Source organism: Camelina sativa, chromosome 12 (assembly GCF_030686135.1).
Source record: "Camelina sativa cultivar CO46 ecotype springtype chromosome 12, ASM3068613v1".
Classification (NCBI taxonomy): Eukaryota; Viridiplantae; Streptophyta; class Magnoliopsida; order Brassicales; family Brassicaceae; genus Camelina; species Camelina sativa.
Genome location: NC_141891.1, coordinates 9,528,849 through 9,541,838, shown reverse-complemented (window position 1 = coordinate 9,541,838; position 12,990 = coordinate 9,528,849). Strand labels below are relative to the sequence as shown.

Genomic DNA, 12,990 nt, shown 5'->3' with positions numbered 1-12,990 from the left:
ACGTCAATGACAGTGTATGTTAATATAGAAACCCTAGCGATGATTGTGTATATATATCGTTGTAATATTTGTGAATAAAGCAAGTCAGTTCAATACCTAATTCTACATGGTAGCAGAACCTCTCCAAATTTTTTTTTTCTCTTCCGCTAAACATTTTTCTTCTTGCTTTGTTTCTTCTCTTGTTAAGATCAAGTTTTTCTTGCGTGAAAAGAAATTATGTCAGAAATAGATGATAGTTCATCAGCCTTGAAGTCGGTTCCTGCAGTGCAGCGACCTACTCAGGAGACGGTGTCTCCCTACACTTTGTCCAGCTCGGATAATCCTGGAGCTATGATCACCTCTGTCATGTTGTCTGGTGATAACTACAATGAATGGTCCACTGAGATGTTTAACGCTCTTCAGGCTAAGCGTAAAACAAGGTTTATCAATGGTACCATTCCAAAACCATTGAGCACTGATGTCAACTTTGAAAACTGGCAAACCGTTAACTCTATGATTGTGGGTTGGATTCGTACTTCGATTGAATCCAAAGTCAAATCCACTGTTACTTTTGTCTCCAATGCTCACCAGTTGTGGGTGGATTTGAAGAAGCTTTTCTCGGTGGGAAACAAGGTACGTTTTCATCAACTCAGAGCTCAACTTGCAGCGTGTCGGCAAGATGGGCAATCGGTGCTTGATTACTACGGCAGGTTGTGTAATCTGTGGGAAGAATTTCAAAACTATAAGCCGATCACTGTTTGTACTTGTGGCCTTTGTACCTGTGATGCGACCCGTCAACCTGCAAGGGAAAGAGAAGAGGAGAAGATTCATCAATTTGTTCTTGGTCTTGGTGATTCTCGGTTTGGTGGGTTGGTGCACCAATCTTGTTGCCATGGATCCTCTTCCTTCTCTTGGAGAAATTTATTCCCGTGTCATAAAAGAAGAACAGAGACTTGCGTCAATGCGCACTCGTGAGCAACAACAAGAAGCAGTCGGCTTTGTGACACGCCGTGAGCAAGCTCCCGAGGTTACCGCATATTTGGGACAAACAGACACTTCCGGTGGTGGTCACAGTGTGAATTCTGGTCAGCGTCGTTCGACACTCTGTTCTCATTATGGGAGAAGTGGTCATTCCACAAGTGATTGTTGGCAAATAGTTGGATTTCCGGATTGGTGGGCCGAACGCTCCGAGAAATCACAACAAAAAACTGGTGGTCGTGGCCGTGGTGGACGCGGTTCTGGTTTCTCTTCTTCTGGACAAGGGAGAGGACAATCTGTGTAGCTCATGCAACTAGTGCTAATGCGTCAGTGTTTCCTGAGTTCACACCCGAACAATTGAGAGTTCTCCAACAGATGGTTTCGGAAAAATCGAGTTCTAGTAGTGATGATCGACTTTCTGGTAAGAAGGATCTAGGTGATGTTATTCTTGACACTGGGGCCTCTCATCATATAACAGAAAATCTTTCCCTTTTAATCAATCTTAAGAACATTTTCCCATGTTCTGTAGGCTTTGCAGATGGTAGTAAAACATTTGCATTGAGTATGGGAGTGTTTCCCTTGACAGAAACAGTGTCTTTGGACAATGTTCTCTATGTGCCAGCTCTAAACTGCACTTTGATATCTGTCTCCAAGATTTTGAAGCAAACTAAGTGTGTTGCTATGTTTACTGATACTTTGTGTGTGTTGTAGGACCGTTTTTCGAGACTCGGATTGAAAGAGGTGAAGAGCATGATGGTGTTTACTATTTTACGGATGTTGAGTCTGCAAGAATACACAGTGTGGTAGTTGGTTCCGATCAAGTGTTGTGGCATCAAAGACTAGGGCATCCGTCTTTTTCTGTGCTTTCTTCTTTACCTTTGTTTTCTGGTTCCTCATAATCTTCTGACTCTCACTCTTGTGACATTTGTTTACGAGCCAAGTGATATGTCTACATTTTGTCTCTCCCTAGCATATATTTATCATGCATTTAGCTAGGATAACTCATTGTTTTGCTTCATTTTCTAGTCTTTTCTATACACTTTGCATGTCTAGGTAGTTCTTGCATCATCCTTGCATACATTGTGTATTTCAGAGTATTTCAGGTATCTAGGAGACGTCGGGAACGCATCGCTCGACCCATCCGCTGCACAACACTCCCGGAACCGTCTCTCGAGCCAATCTCACAACACTCCCGAAACCGTCTCTCGAGCCAATCTCACAACACTCCTGGAACCGTCTCTCGAGCCAATCTCACAACACTCCCAGAAGCGTCAACCGAGCCATCTCCAAGAAGCGTCAACCGAACCATCCTCATGAAGTGTCAACCAAGCCATCCGTTTGAGCCGTTCCACTCGAGTGGGATTTAGCTCTCGACGTCTTTATAAAATTGTAGGGAATTGAGTTATCTTTCCAACGCCGTTTATTTCAAGCCAATTGGAGGTGTGGTTCAAGAGTTATCATTGTTTTAGTGGATGTGTATACACCACGCTCGAGCCACTCTCACTCGCCACGCATCCCAGCGGTCCGACCGAGCCACTCTCACTCGCCAAGCATCCCAGCGGTCCGACCGAGCCTCTCTCATTCACCACGCATTCCAGTCATCTGTCCAAGCCACTCTCACTCGCCACGCACTCCAGCCATCTGTGCGAGCCACTCTCACTCGCCACGCATTCTAGCCATCTGTCTGAGCCACTCTCACTCGCCACGCACTCCAGCCATCAGTCCGAGCCACTCTCACTCGCCATGCTCCCCATCGTCTGTCTGAGCCATGCTCCCCAGCGTCCGTCCGAGCCAAGCTCTTCAGCCGTCCGTCCGAGCCATGATGACATTGCATTCCATTCGACGCGCACGGACTCGATCGCACATGTCAGGAAGAAAGACATTTGGTTTCACACGCTTCAGGAGATTACCGAACCGATGCTTTACCTTGTTGTTTTAAGTTTTAGGGCTTTCCATGTTGGACTACTATATATACATTTTGTGAAGTCTTTGCTGAGACATCTTATCTTTTATCTCGTATTGTTTTCTTTCCCATAAGGTTTTAACCTAGCCACAAAATACGATCTGAGACTTGTATTCCGATATCTTTGAGATTTATTCAGATTTTGCATTTGATTCCTTCTATAAAGTTGGTCATCTTATTTTTATCCATCTAATAATGCTTGTTTCAATGTTTTATGTGTTTGCATCTTTGATGATGATTTTTAAATCTGAGTAGTGTAGTAGTTCTTGAGGATGGGATAGATTAGGTGGAGGATCTAAGGATATAGAGTGTTTAAGCTTTGATTTGTATGAGTACCTTCTGGACTATAGTTAGAAATACTTGTTTCTCTCTGATCAATAGGAACTAGGTTTTAGACATTTCTGCACACAAAAGGTGTTCGATGAAATGTCAGACCAACTAGTGTCAGAGACTTACGTTCCTAGCCTGAGAGATTAGTTGTCTAGGATGTTTGTTGACGTGAATGAACTTGTTTTTCATGCCATGCTTGATCATGTTTCTCTAGCGAGAGCTAGGTTTGAAAGTGGTCTAGTTTGAGTAGCTTCTGTCAAGAGATTGGATTAGCTAAAAAGTGATGTTCATTGTTTAGGGATGGTTTGCTTGTGGCATGTTAAACGCTCTATAGATTTAGGATACTCCACCGACATCAATTACTCCCATCCTTAAGACCTCTTTCTTTCTGATTTTTATTACATTCCTGAGACTGTTTCGTTTCTGGTTTTTTTTAGTTCATGCTTAGACTCGTTTATGTTTTTATTCTTGTCATGTATTCTTGTTTCTAGTTCTGTGACTCATTTCTGTTTTGTATTGTCATCATTCTAGGACTGTTAGACAAACACTCTCTTTGAATTGGCTTGACTTGTGATTTCTTGATTGCATCTTAATTGTTAGTAAAGTTTCCCAACTGGATTGACACCTTAAGTACTACAACTGCATAAGGTTAATTGAACTTGCTAGGACATACAAAAATCCTAGTATCAATTTAGCGCCGTTGCCATTTGAGATTCATTTTGCTACATTTAAGATTTCAAGTTTTGTAAGATTAAGTTCTATTACACTTATCATTCTAAGTACTGACTTGTTTTGGTGTCTGCTTGTTTGTTTTACATCTCAGGAACATGTTGATTGCAATGTTGCATGCACACCAGATCAAGAGGACATCAGAACCTCCTTCCTGCTATCGATGACATCAATCGGTTACAAAGACCACGACAAGCTCGATAACTCATTGATCATCCCGCACCAGTCACTATGGAACAACAGAATGAACCAAATCCAAGACCGCGAAACATTGGTGCTGGAGATGCACCGAATACTCATACTCAGCATGCTGGAATCGTCCCTTCCGCCGTGCAGAACAACAACTTCGAAATCAAAGGAAGTCTGATCTCCATGATCCAGGGAAACAAGTTTCATGGATTGCCAATGGAGGATCCACTAGACCATTTGGATGAGTTCGACCGTCTGTGCAGTCTCACCAAGATCAATGGCGTGAGTGAGGATAGTTACAAGTTGCGCCTCTTCCCATTCTCCCTGAGAGACAAAGCTCATCAATGGGAAAAAACCTTCCCAAGGGATCAATCACCACTTGGGATGGTTGCAAGAAAGCATTCTTGGCCAAGTTCTTTTCCAACTCTAGAACAGCACGTCTGAGGAATGACATTTCTAGCTTTACTCAGAAGAGCTCAGAATCATTATGTGAAGCCTGGGAGCGTTTCAAGGGTTACCACAGCCAGTGTCCACACCATGGTTTCAGCAACGAGTCACTGCTAAGCACTCTATACCGTGGTGTACTTCCAAAAATTCGCATGCTGCTTGACACTGCTTCTAACGGTAACTTTCTGAACAAAGAAGTTGATGAAGGATGGCAACTGGTTGAGAATCTCGCCCAGTCTGACGGTAACTACAATGAAGACTACGACCACACGGTTAGAGGTGACGCTGGGTCTGAGGAGAAGTACAAGAGGGACCTTAAGAATGTCAATGACAAGCTTGACCACCTCTTGCTAAGTCAGCAGCAGACTGTCCATTTTGTATCTGAGGATGACCCTTTTCAAGTTCAGGATGGGAAGGGTGAGTAGTCTGAAGCAATCAACTACGTTTAGAATCAAGGTGGATACAACAAGGGTTATAACCCCTACAAGACGAACCCCAATTTGTCTTACCGGAGCACCAATGTTGCAAATTCACATGATCAGGTGTAACCTCCTCAGCAGCAACAACAAGGTCCGCAAAAACCTTTAGTTCCTTACAATCAAGGATTCGTGCCTAAGCAACAGTTCCAGCAAAGTTCTCACGCTCCTTCCGGAACACCACCAGGATTTTCACCTCAACAAGTTCAACCTACTCAAGCTCCAAATCAAGAAATGAAGCACATGCTGCTACAACTTCTTCAAGGTCAAGCTAGTGGTTCTCTGGATACTGCTAAGAAGTTTGCTGAACTCAGTCAGCTGATGGAATGTTCTTACAATGATCTGAATGTCAAGTTTGAAGCTCTTAACTCCAAGATGAAGTATATGGAAGGCAACTGGCCAACTACCTGGAAAAGCAGTTCAAAACCCCAAGGGCTATGCTACTATCCATGGCATCACCACCCAAGCTGTAGATGTATGGCTCACTGAGGACACTAAAAGTTTAGATGGGGAGGATTTTCTTCAATATGAAGTTCAGATGAAGGATCCTGTCGAGGTGCTCAAGGATCCAATTAAGTCAGCCAAGCAATCTGATCCTGAAGCTACTAAAGAACCCGCTTCTCCCAAGGATAAACCTGTGAGATTCATTCCTCCACCATACAAACCACCTCTACCATTTCCAGTGAGGTTTAAGAAGCAGCTTACTGATAAGTATAAAAATCTGTTCGAAAACCAAGTCAAGGAGATTGAACTTAGGATGTCTTTGCATGATGCATTTGCACTTGTGCCTCAATATCAAAAGTTTTTAACTGATTTGGTAACAAAAAGGACCAAAGAGAAGGAGGAGATAGCTAAAGGAGCTCAAGCTAAGACTCAGGAAGATGAGAGGTAGTGCATGGCATAGGTGGGGTTATTCATGAATGCAAAGCTGTTATTCAGAAGATGATTATCCCAAAGAAGTTAGAGGACCCTGGTTCTTTCACCTTGACTTGTTCTCTAGGTCCATTGGCCTTCAAAAAGTGCATATGTGACCTTGGTGTTTCAGTAAGCCTCAGGCCACTCTCTGTAGCTCAGAGGCTAGGATTCAACGAATACAAGTCATGCAACCTCCGCTTAATATTGGCTGATAGGACTACTAGATTGTCTCATGGTCTACTAGAGAACTTGCCCATCAAAATTGGACAAGCTGAGATTCCTACTGACTTTGTGGTGCTGGGAATGGATGAAGAGCCTAAAGATCCACTAATCCTGGGAAGACCTTTCTTAGCTACAGCTGGAGCAGTCATTGATGTCAAGAAAGGGATGACTGGTCTCAATCTGGGTAAAAACTTCAAGATGAAGTTTGACATCAAGGATTCTAAGAAGAAACCAACTATTGATGTACAGACCTTCGTGATTGAAGAGAAATATCATAAAGCTGGGTTTGACATCTTTGAGAGTGTGAATGAGGCAGAAACTGAGGTTTTGGTAACTAAAGAGAAAACTCAAATTGTCACTCGACCATTCTCCAACTCGAGTGCAGTTGTTACCCTCCCTAAGCGTCAAGACCTGCTTCCTAAACCTCACCAATCGCAAGAGTCAAGTCCTCTCGTGCTTGACAGTTTGTATGAACTCCAAAATACTCAGATTCTAAGGGATTCAGTGAAAGAGTTAACAGCTATGGTGAAGGAGATGAGTGGGCAAATCAAGAAGCTCCAAGGTACAATGAGAAGTTCTCCTCCAAGGAAATTAAGGAAGAGGTTTGGGATAATGAAGAAGAGCAGTTCATTTGTTGTTGAACCTGGGCAGAATGTTAAAGAGCATTTGGCTAGACAAGACATTCTATAGGGGTCTCTGAAGCTTCTCTATGAACCTCCCAAAGCATAAGGAGTATGCAAAGTCAAGCTCAGAGACTTTAAACAAGCTCACTTGGGAGGAAGTCCCAAAGGTATCACTGTAAATAATTTTTCAGGATCCTTGTGTTTTTGATTTTTGTTTTTAGTTTTCTGGTGTTCAAGAATCTGCAGAAGGGAGTATGGGCAACAAAAAAAAAAGTGAAAGTATAAGTCAAAAGAAGGCGCTGCGACGCGACGTAGAGAGTTCAACCACCACCGTGCGTTCTCAACCATCGTCGACTCAAGCAAGGTTCAACCAACGGCATGGAATCAGACTCGACCCATCCTGAGAGGTTCATCACTCTTCACTCATTCGAGCCACGCCTCCGCTGTCACGCTCGAGCCAATCTCACTCCGCACACGCTCCAACTATCACGCTTGAGCCACTCAAGCCAACACCCGATCGATCCCCTCTCTCGAGCAACACACGAAGTCCCCATCGAGCCAACTCGTCAGAGAACACTCTCTCCGGTTCCCTCCCCAGCACGTCAATCTTCATATGTGTCACGGGGGCGTCCGCCTTCACCAGCTCCTTCACGCCACTCGTCACATGAGTCCAGGGAGAGAAGGAGACGCGGTTTCCAAGGTTCTAGAGCCTCTTCTAGTCATTGATCAGCGTGTCGTTCTGCAGCTCGAGATGAGTATGAGGTTGAGGTTGAGCAGCGAGTTGAAGCTCAGGGTGATCATCAGGGTATGCAAGGACTCCTTCTTCTACTACTGAGGTACTCCGACCTTTCCTTTCTACATACTATTTCATTCCTGCATTGTTTCTGTTGTGATTCTTAAATTCTCCTGCAAATTTTTCTTACACAGGAGACTGTGTAATTTAAGTTTGGGGGAGGGTTGAGATGATGTATCTGATGTTGTGTTTTGTGATTTTTATTTCGATTTTTTGTATCATATCATGTTTGAGTTTGCATCCATCTATTTTCATAGAAAACCCAAATTTTTTTTGAAAAAATCAAAAATTTCCACAAAAATAGAATGTTCATGTAGTTTGCACTTGCATATTAGGATTGAGTCTAGGTTTATTTATATAGGGTTGTTGCATTTAGCATAGGGGTTGATGATGATTGTAATCTTGTTAGCATGCTGGATTCAATAGGATAGTATCAAGGCCCTTGTTATTAGTTCTTTGATGCATGTTGATTGAACTTGAAAACGTAAGATTGAAGCATGTTTTGAATTGACATCATTCCCTATCTACTTGAACCTAATCCTGACTTGCAATTATCCTGTGATGCATTGAAGTTGAACTCATGGATACCATACACATGCTTGGATTGTCTTTCACATTTGTACCAACCTTTTCAATCCAAGTAGCTGATTCCCATTTTTGGAATAGTTCCCCGCACCCTTAACCAACCCTACTTTCAAGCTAATTGTATTCTTGTGTGTCAGGCCTTTTTCGAGTTGAGCTTGTTAAAAAGTGTTAGGTTCTAACCGACAAGAGTAGGATCCTGTGTAGTTCTAGTTCGCGTTATCCGGACTAGTAGGACTAGGTGAGAACTCGATTTTGGGTTTTTGGTATGGATTTGTGCAGAAAAGTGAAGAGTAAAAAGAAAGTAAAGGGTAGAAAGTCTTTAGGAGGGGGATGTGTTTTCAAAGTTTACAAATCTAGTAAAGGATTTGAGTTTAGCAAAATAATGAGTTATTGGTTCTGGGCATAAAACGAAAAGATTAGACAAAGAAAAGAAAGTAAAATGTTTAAGATGTCTAGAGTCCTTAGAAGAAAAGAAAAAGAACTTTACGGATAATAAAGATTTCTCAATCTGCTAGAATGATAAGAAGTGAACTGTTCCTAAGACCAAGTGTAAAGAATGAAAGAATGGGTTTGAGATGATGTTTCTGATGAAGGGTAGAGATAGGACCAACTTCGGTTTGGAATGTTCTTTGGGTAGACAGGGCGCTGCTCTTGTATGTATCAGTTGGTTTCAACCTTTAGCCTTCTATTAAGCTCAACTCCTTTTCGTGAGAGAACCTTGTTCTGCATTGATAAAACCACTTGAGAAGGAGACCATCTTTGTCTCTGAACTTTTACCCTAGCCAAATGAGTTCAATGACATTGCTTAGCTTGATTCACGGTTCTCGGTTAATGAATGTTGAAGGAAATAATTGATAGGATTGCATGTGTAGATTAAAGATCATAATCGTTTCAACAAAGTTTTTAAATAAAACCCCTTCACCATGCATCATAGAACTAAAAACAAGGACCTTGATTCTAACTACTCTATTCAGCATGTTTTAGGTTCTAAGACCCCATCTTCACACCTCTCTTCCATACGTTGTTTTGATCGTTTGCTTGACGGCAAGCAAAGACTAAGTTTGGGGGAGTTGATATGTCTATATTTTGTCTCTCCCTAGCATATATTTATCATGCATTTAGCTAGGATAACTCATTGTTTTGCTTCATTTTCTAGTCCTTTCTATACACTTTGCATGTCTAGGTAGTTCTTGCATCATCCTTGCATACATTGTGTATTTTGGAGTATTTCAGGTATCTAGGAGACGTCGGGAACGCATCGCTCGACGCATCCGCTGCACAACACTCCCGGAACCGTCTCTCGAGCCAATCTCACAACACTCCCGGAACCGTCTCTCGAGCCAATCTCACAACACTCCCGGAACCATATCTCGAGCCAATCTCACAATACTCTCAGAAACGTCAACCAAGCCATCTCCAAGAAGCGTCAACCGAGCCCTCCTCATGAAGTGTCAACCGAGCCATCCGTTCGAGCCGTTCCACTCGAGTGGGATTTAGCTTTCGACGTCTTCATCAAAGTTGTAGGGAATTGAGTTATCTTTCCGACGCCGTTTACTTTAAGCCAATCGGAGGTGTGGTTCAAGAGTTATCATCGTTTTATTGGATACGTATACACCACGCTCGAGCCACTCTCACTCGCCATGCATCCCAGCGGTCCGACTGAGCCACTCTCACTCGCCAAGCATCCCAGCGGTCCGACCGAGCCACTCTTATTTTTATCTACCTAATAATGCTTGTTTCAATGTTTATGTGTTTGCATCCTTGATGATGATTTTCAGATCTGAGTAGTGTAGTAGTTCTTGAGGATGGGATAGATTAGGTGGAGGATCTTAGGATGTAGAGTGTTTAAGCTTTGATTTGTATGATTACCTTCTGGACTAGAGTTAGAAATACTTGTTTCTCTCTGATCAATTAGAACTAGGTTTTAGACATTTCCGCACCCAAAAGGTGTTCGATGAAATGTCTGACCAACTAGTGTCAGAGACTCACGTTCCTAGCCTAAGAGATTAGTTGTCTTGGATGTTTGTTGACGTGAATGAACTTGTTTTTCATGCCATGCTTGATCACATTTCTCTATCGAGAGCTAGGTTTGGAAGTGGTCTAGTTTGAGTAGCTTCTGTCAAGAGATTGGATTAGCTAAGAAGTGATTTTCATTGTTTAGGGATGGTTTCCTTTTGGCATGGTAAACGCTCTATAGACTAGGATACTCCACCGACATCAGTTACTCCCATCCTTAAGACCTCTTTCTTTCTGATTTTTACTACATTCCTGAGAAAGTTTCGTTTCTTGTTTTTTTTTAGTTCATGCTTAGACTCGTTTATATTTTTATTCATTTTCACTTCTTGTCATGTATTCTCGTTTCTAGTTCTGTGACTCATTTCCGTTTTGTATTGTCATCATTCTAGGACTGTTAGACAAACACTCTCTTTGAATTGGCTTGACTTGTGATTTCTTGATTGCATCTTAATTGTTAGTAAAGTTTCCCAACTGGATTGACACCTTAAGTACTACAACTGCATAAGGTTAATTGAACCTGCTAGGACATACAAAAATCCTAGTATCACCAAGCAGACTAGAGAAGTGTTTCCTGACAGTTTTAATAAAGCCGACGATTGTTTTTCTTTAATACATTGCGATGTTTGGGATCCCTATCGAGTTTCTTCTTCTTGTTGAGCTGTTTATTTTTTGACTATTGTTGATGACTATTCTCCTGCGGTCTGGACTTATCTTTTGCTCGCTAAGTTTGAAGTTCGTAATGTCTTAACCAACTTTATCACATATGATGAAAAACAGTTTGGCAAGTCCGTGAAGACAGTTCGTAGTGACAATGGAACAGAGTTTACTTGTCTCTCCTCTTATTTTCTTCAATGTGGAATCATTCATCAAACCTCTTGTGTGGGGACTCCACAGCAAAATGGTCGTGTTGAGAGAAAACATCAACATATCTTGAATGTCTCACGGGCTTTACTGTTTCAGGCTAGCTTGCCTATCCGCTTTTGGGGAGAAGTCGTTCTTACAACTGCTTATGTTATTAATCGAACTCCATCATTTGTTTACAATGGTTTGTCTCCGTTGAGATTCTTCATGGTTGTAAACCATCTTATGACTTGTTGCGCGTCTTTGGTTCTGCTTGTTACACACATTCTCTGCCGAGAGACAAGGATAAATTTGCTCCTTGTAGTCGGCTTTGTGTATTCGTCGGTTATCCCTTTGGTCAGAAAGGGTGGAAGGTGTTTGATGTTGAGTAGAACAAAATTTTTGTGTCACGAGATGTTATTTTTCGTGAGGATGTGTTCCCTTTCGCAAATCGAGAAAAATTTTCTCCCTCCCCGCCGTCCTCTACACCTGTTGCAGTTGTCACTGATGATGACTGGGTGACGCCTTCTTCGGTCAGGGGGAGGTCAGACTTGGTCTTACCTGTTGGTCCCGTTGTATCTCCTCTGCCAAGTCTGATGCTTGTTCCGGAGGTTGGTGATTCTCCACCTTCACCTCCTTCCTCTGTTGCGACTGACACACCATCCTCTGTTCCGGATTCCTCTCTGGTTTCACCTTCACCTGCTCCTGTGGACAAACATGTCCTGGATATTTCTTCCTCTGCAGTTGCGGACTCATTAGTACCTCTTTCTCTGGTCTGTCGTTCCGCTGATCCTGTTCCCTCTACTGAGGCGGAGTCTTTGTCACTTGTTGTTGTGACTCCGGTTGTTCCTCCTCCTCTATGTCAACGAAAACGTCAAGCTCCTGGTTGGCTTCGTGACTATGTTACATATAATGCTGTCTCCGCTCCAGAAACCCATCACGCTCTCCCTGACTCCACATCCCAAGCCTCGTCATTGGTTCAAGGTAACTCACTCTACCCTTTGACAAATTACATCTCTCATGATTCTTTTTCTCCAGGGCACCATGTTTTCTTAGCTGCGATTACTGCTCATGTTGAGCCACAACACTTTAAGGAGGCAATACGGCTCAAAGTTTGGAATGATGCTATGCGCGAAGAGGTTGATGCTCTTGACGTTACAAGAACAATTGAAATTTGTGATTTACCGCCTAATAAGATTGCTATTGGTATTCAATGGGTCTACAAGACTAAGTATAATGTTGATGGTTCCATTGAGCGTTATAAGGCTCGTCTTGTAGCACTTGGTAATAATCAAAAGGAGGGTGTTGATTTTAATGAGATTTTTGCTCTAGTGGTGAAAATGACTACTGTACGTTCTGTTCTTCGTCTTGTTGCTGCTAAGAACTGGGAGGTTTTTCAAATGGATGTCAATAATGCTTTTATGCATGGTGATTTGGATGAGGAGGTTTATATGCAACTTCCTCCTGGGTTTCATGCTTCTCATCCAGGCAAAGTTTGCCGTCTCCGGAAGCCTATCTATGGTCTTAAAGAAGCTCCTCGCTGTTGGTTTAAGAAGTTGTCTGACTCTTTGCTCCGTTTTGGTTTTGTTCAGTCCTATGAGGATTACTCTTTGTTTGCTTATACTAAAGCGGGTATTGATCTCCGTGTCTTAGTCTATGTTGATGATCTGATTATTTGTGGCAACGATGGTTACATGATTCAAAAGTTTAATGATTACTTGTCTCGATGTTTTTCTATGAAAGATTTTGGAAAACTTAAATACTTTCTTGGACTCGAAGTCAGGAGAGGTCCCGAAGGCATTTTTCTTTCTCAGCGCAAGTATGCACTAGACATTATTTCGGATTGTGGTCTTCTTGGTGCTCAGCCTGCTCTTACGCCTCTTGAGCAGAATCACAAACTTGCGA

At 42.4% G+C, this 12,990-nt stretch overlaps 1 non-coding gene and 1 pseudogene across 1 annotated transcript; one reads left to right on the top strand and one right to left on the bottom strand.

Moving 5' to 3' along the window:
* The first annotated feature begins 216 nt into the window (after window positions 1-216).
* Window positions 217-1,856, top strand: LOC147930331 (uncharacterized; annotated as a pseudogene).
* Window positions 1,857-4,605: 2,749 nt separating this feature from the next.
* LOC147930330 (small nucleolar RNA R71) lies at window positions 4,606-4,712 on the bottom strand. Its single transcript, XR_015576842.1, has one exon. It is a non-coding gene; the product is annotated as a small nucleolar RNA R71 (small nucleolar RNA).
* Between the last annotated feature and the right edge of the window lie 8,278 nt (window positions 4,713-12,990).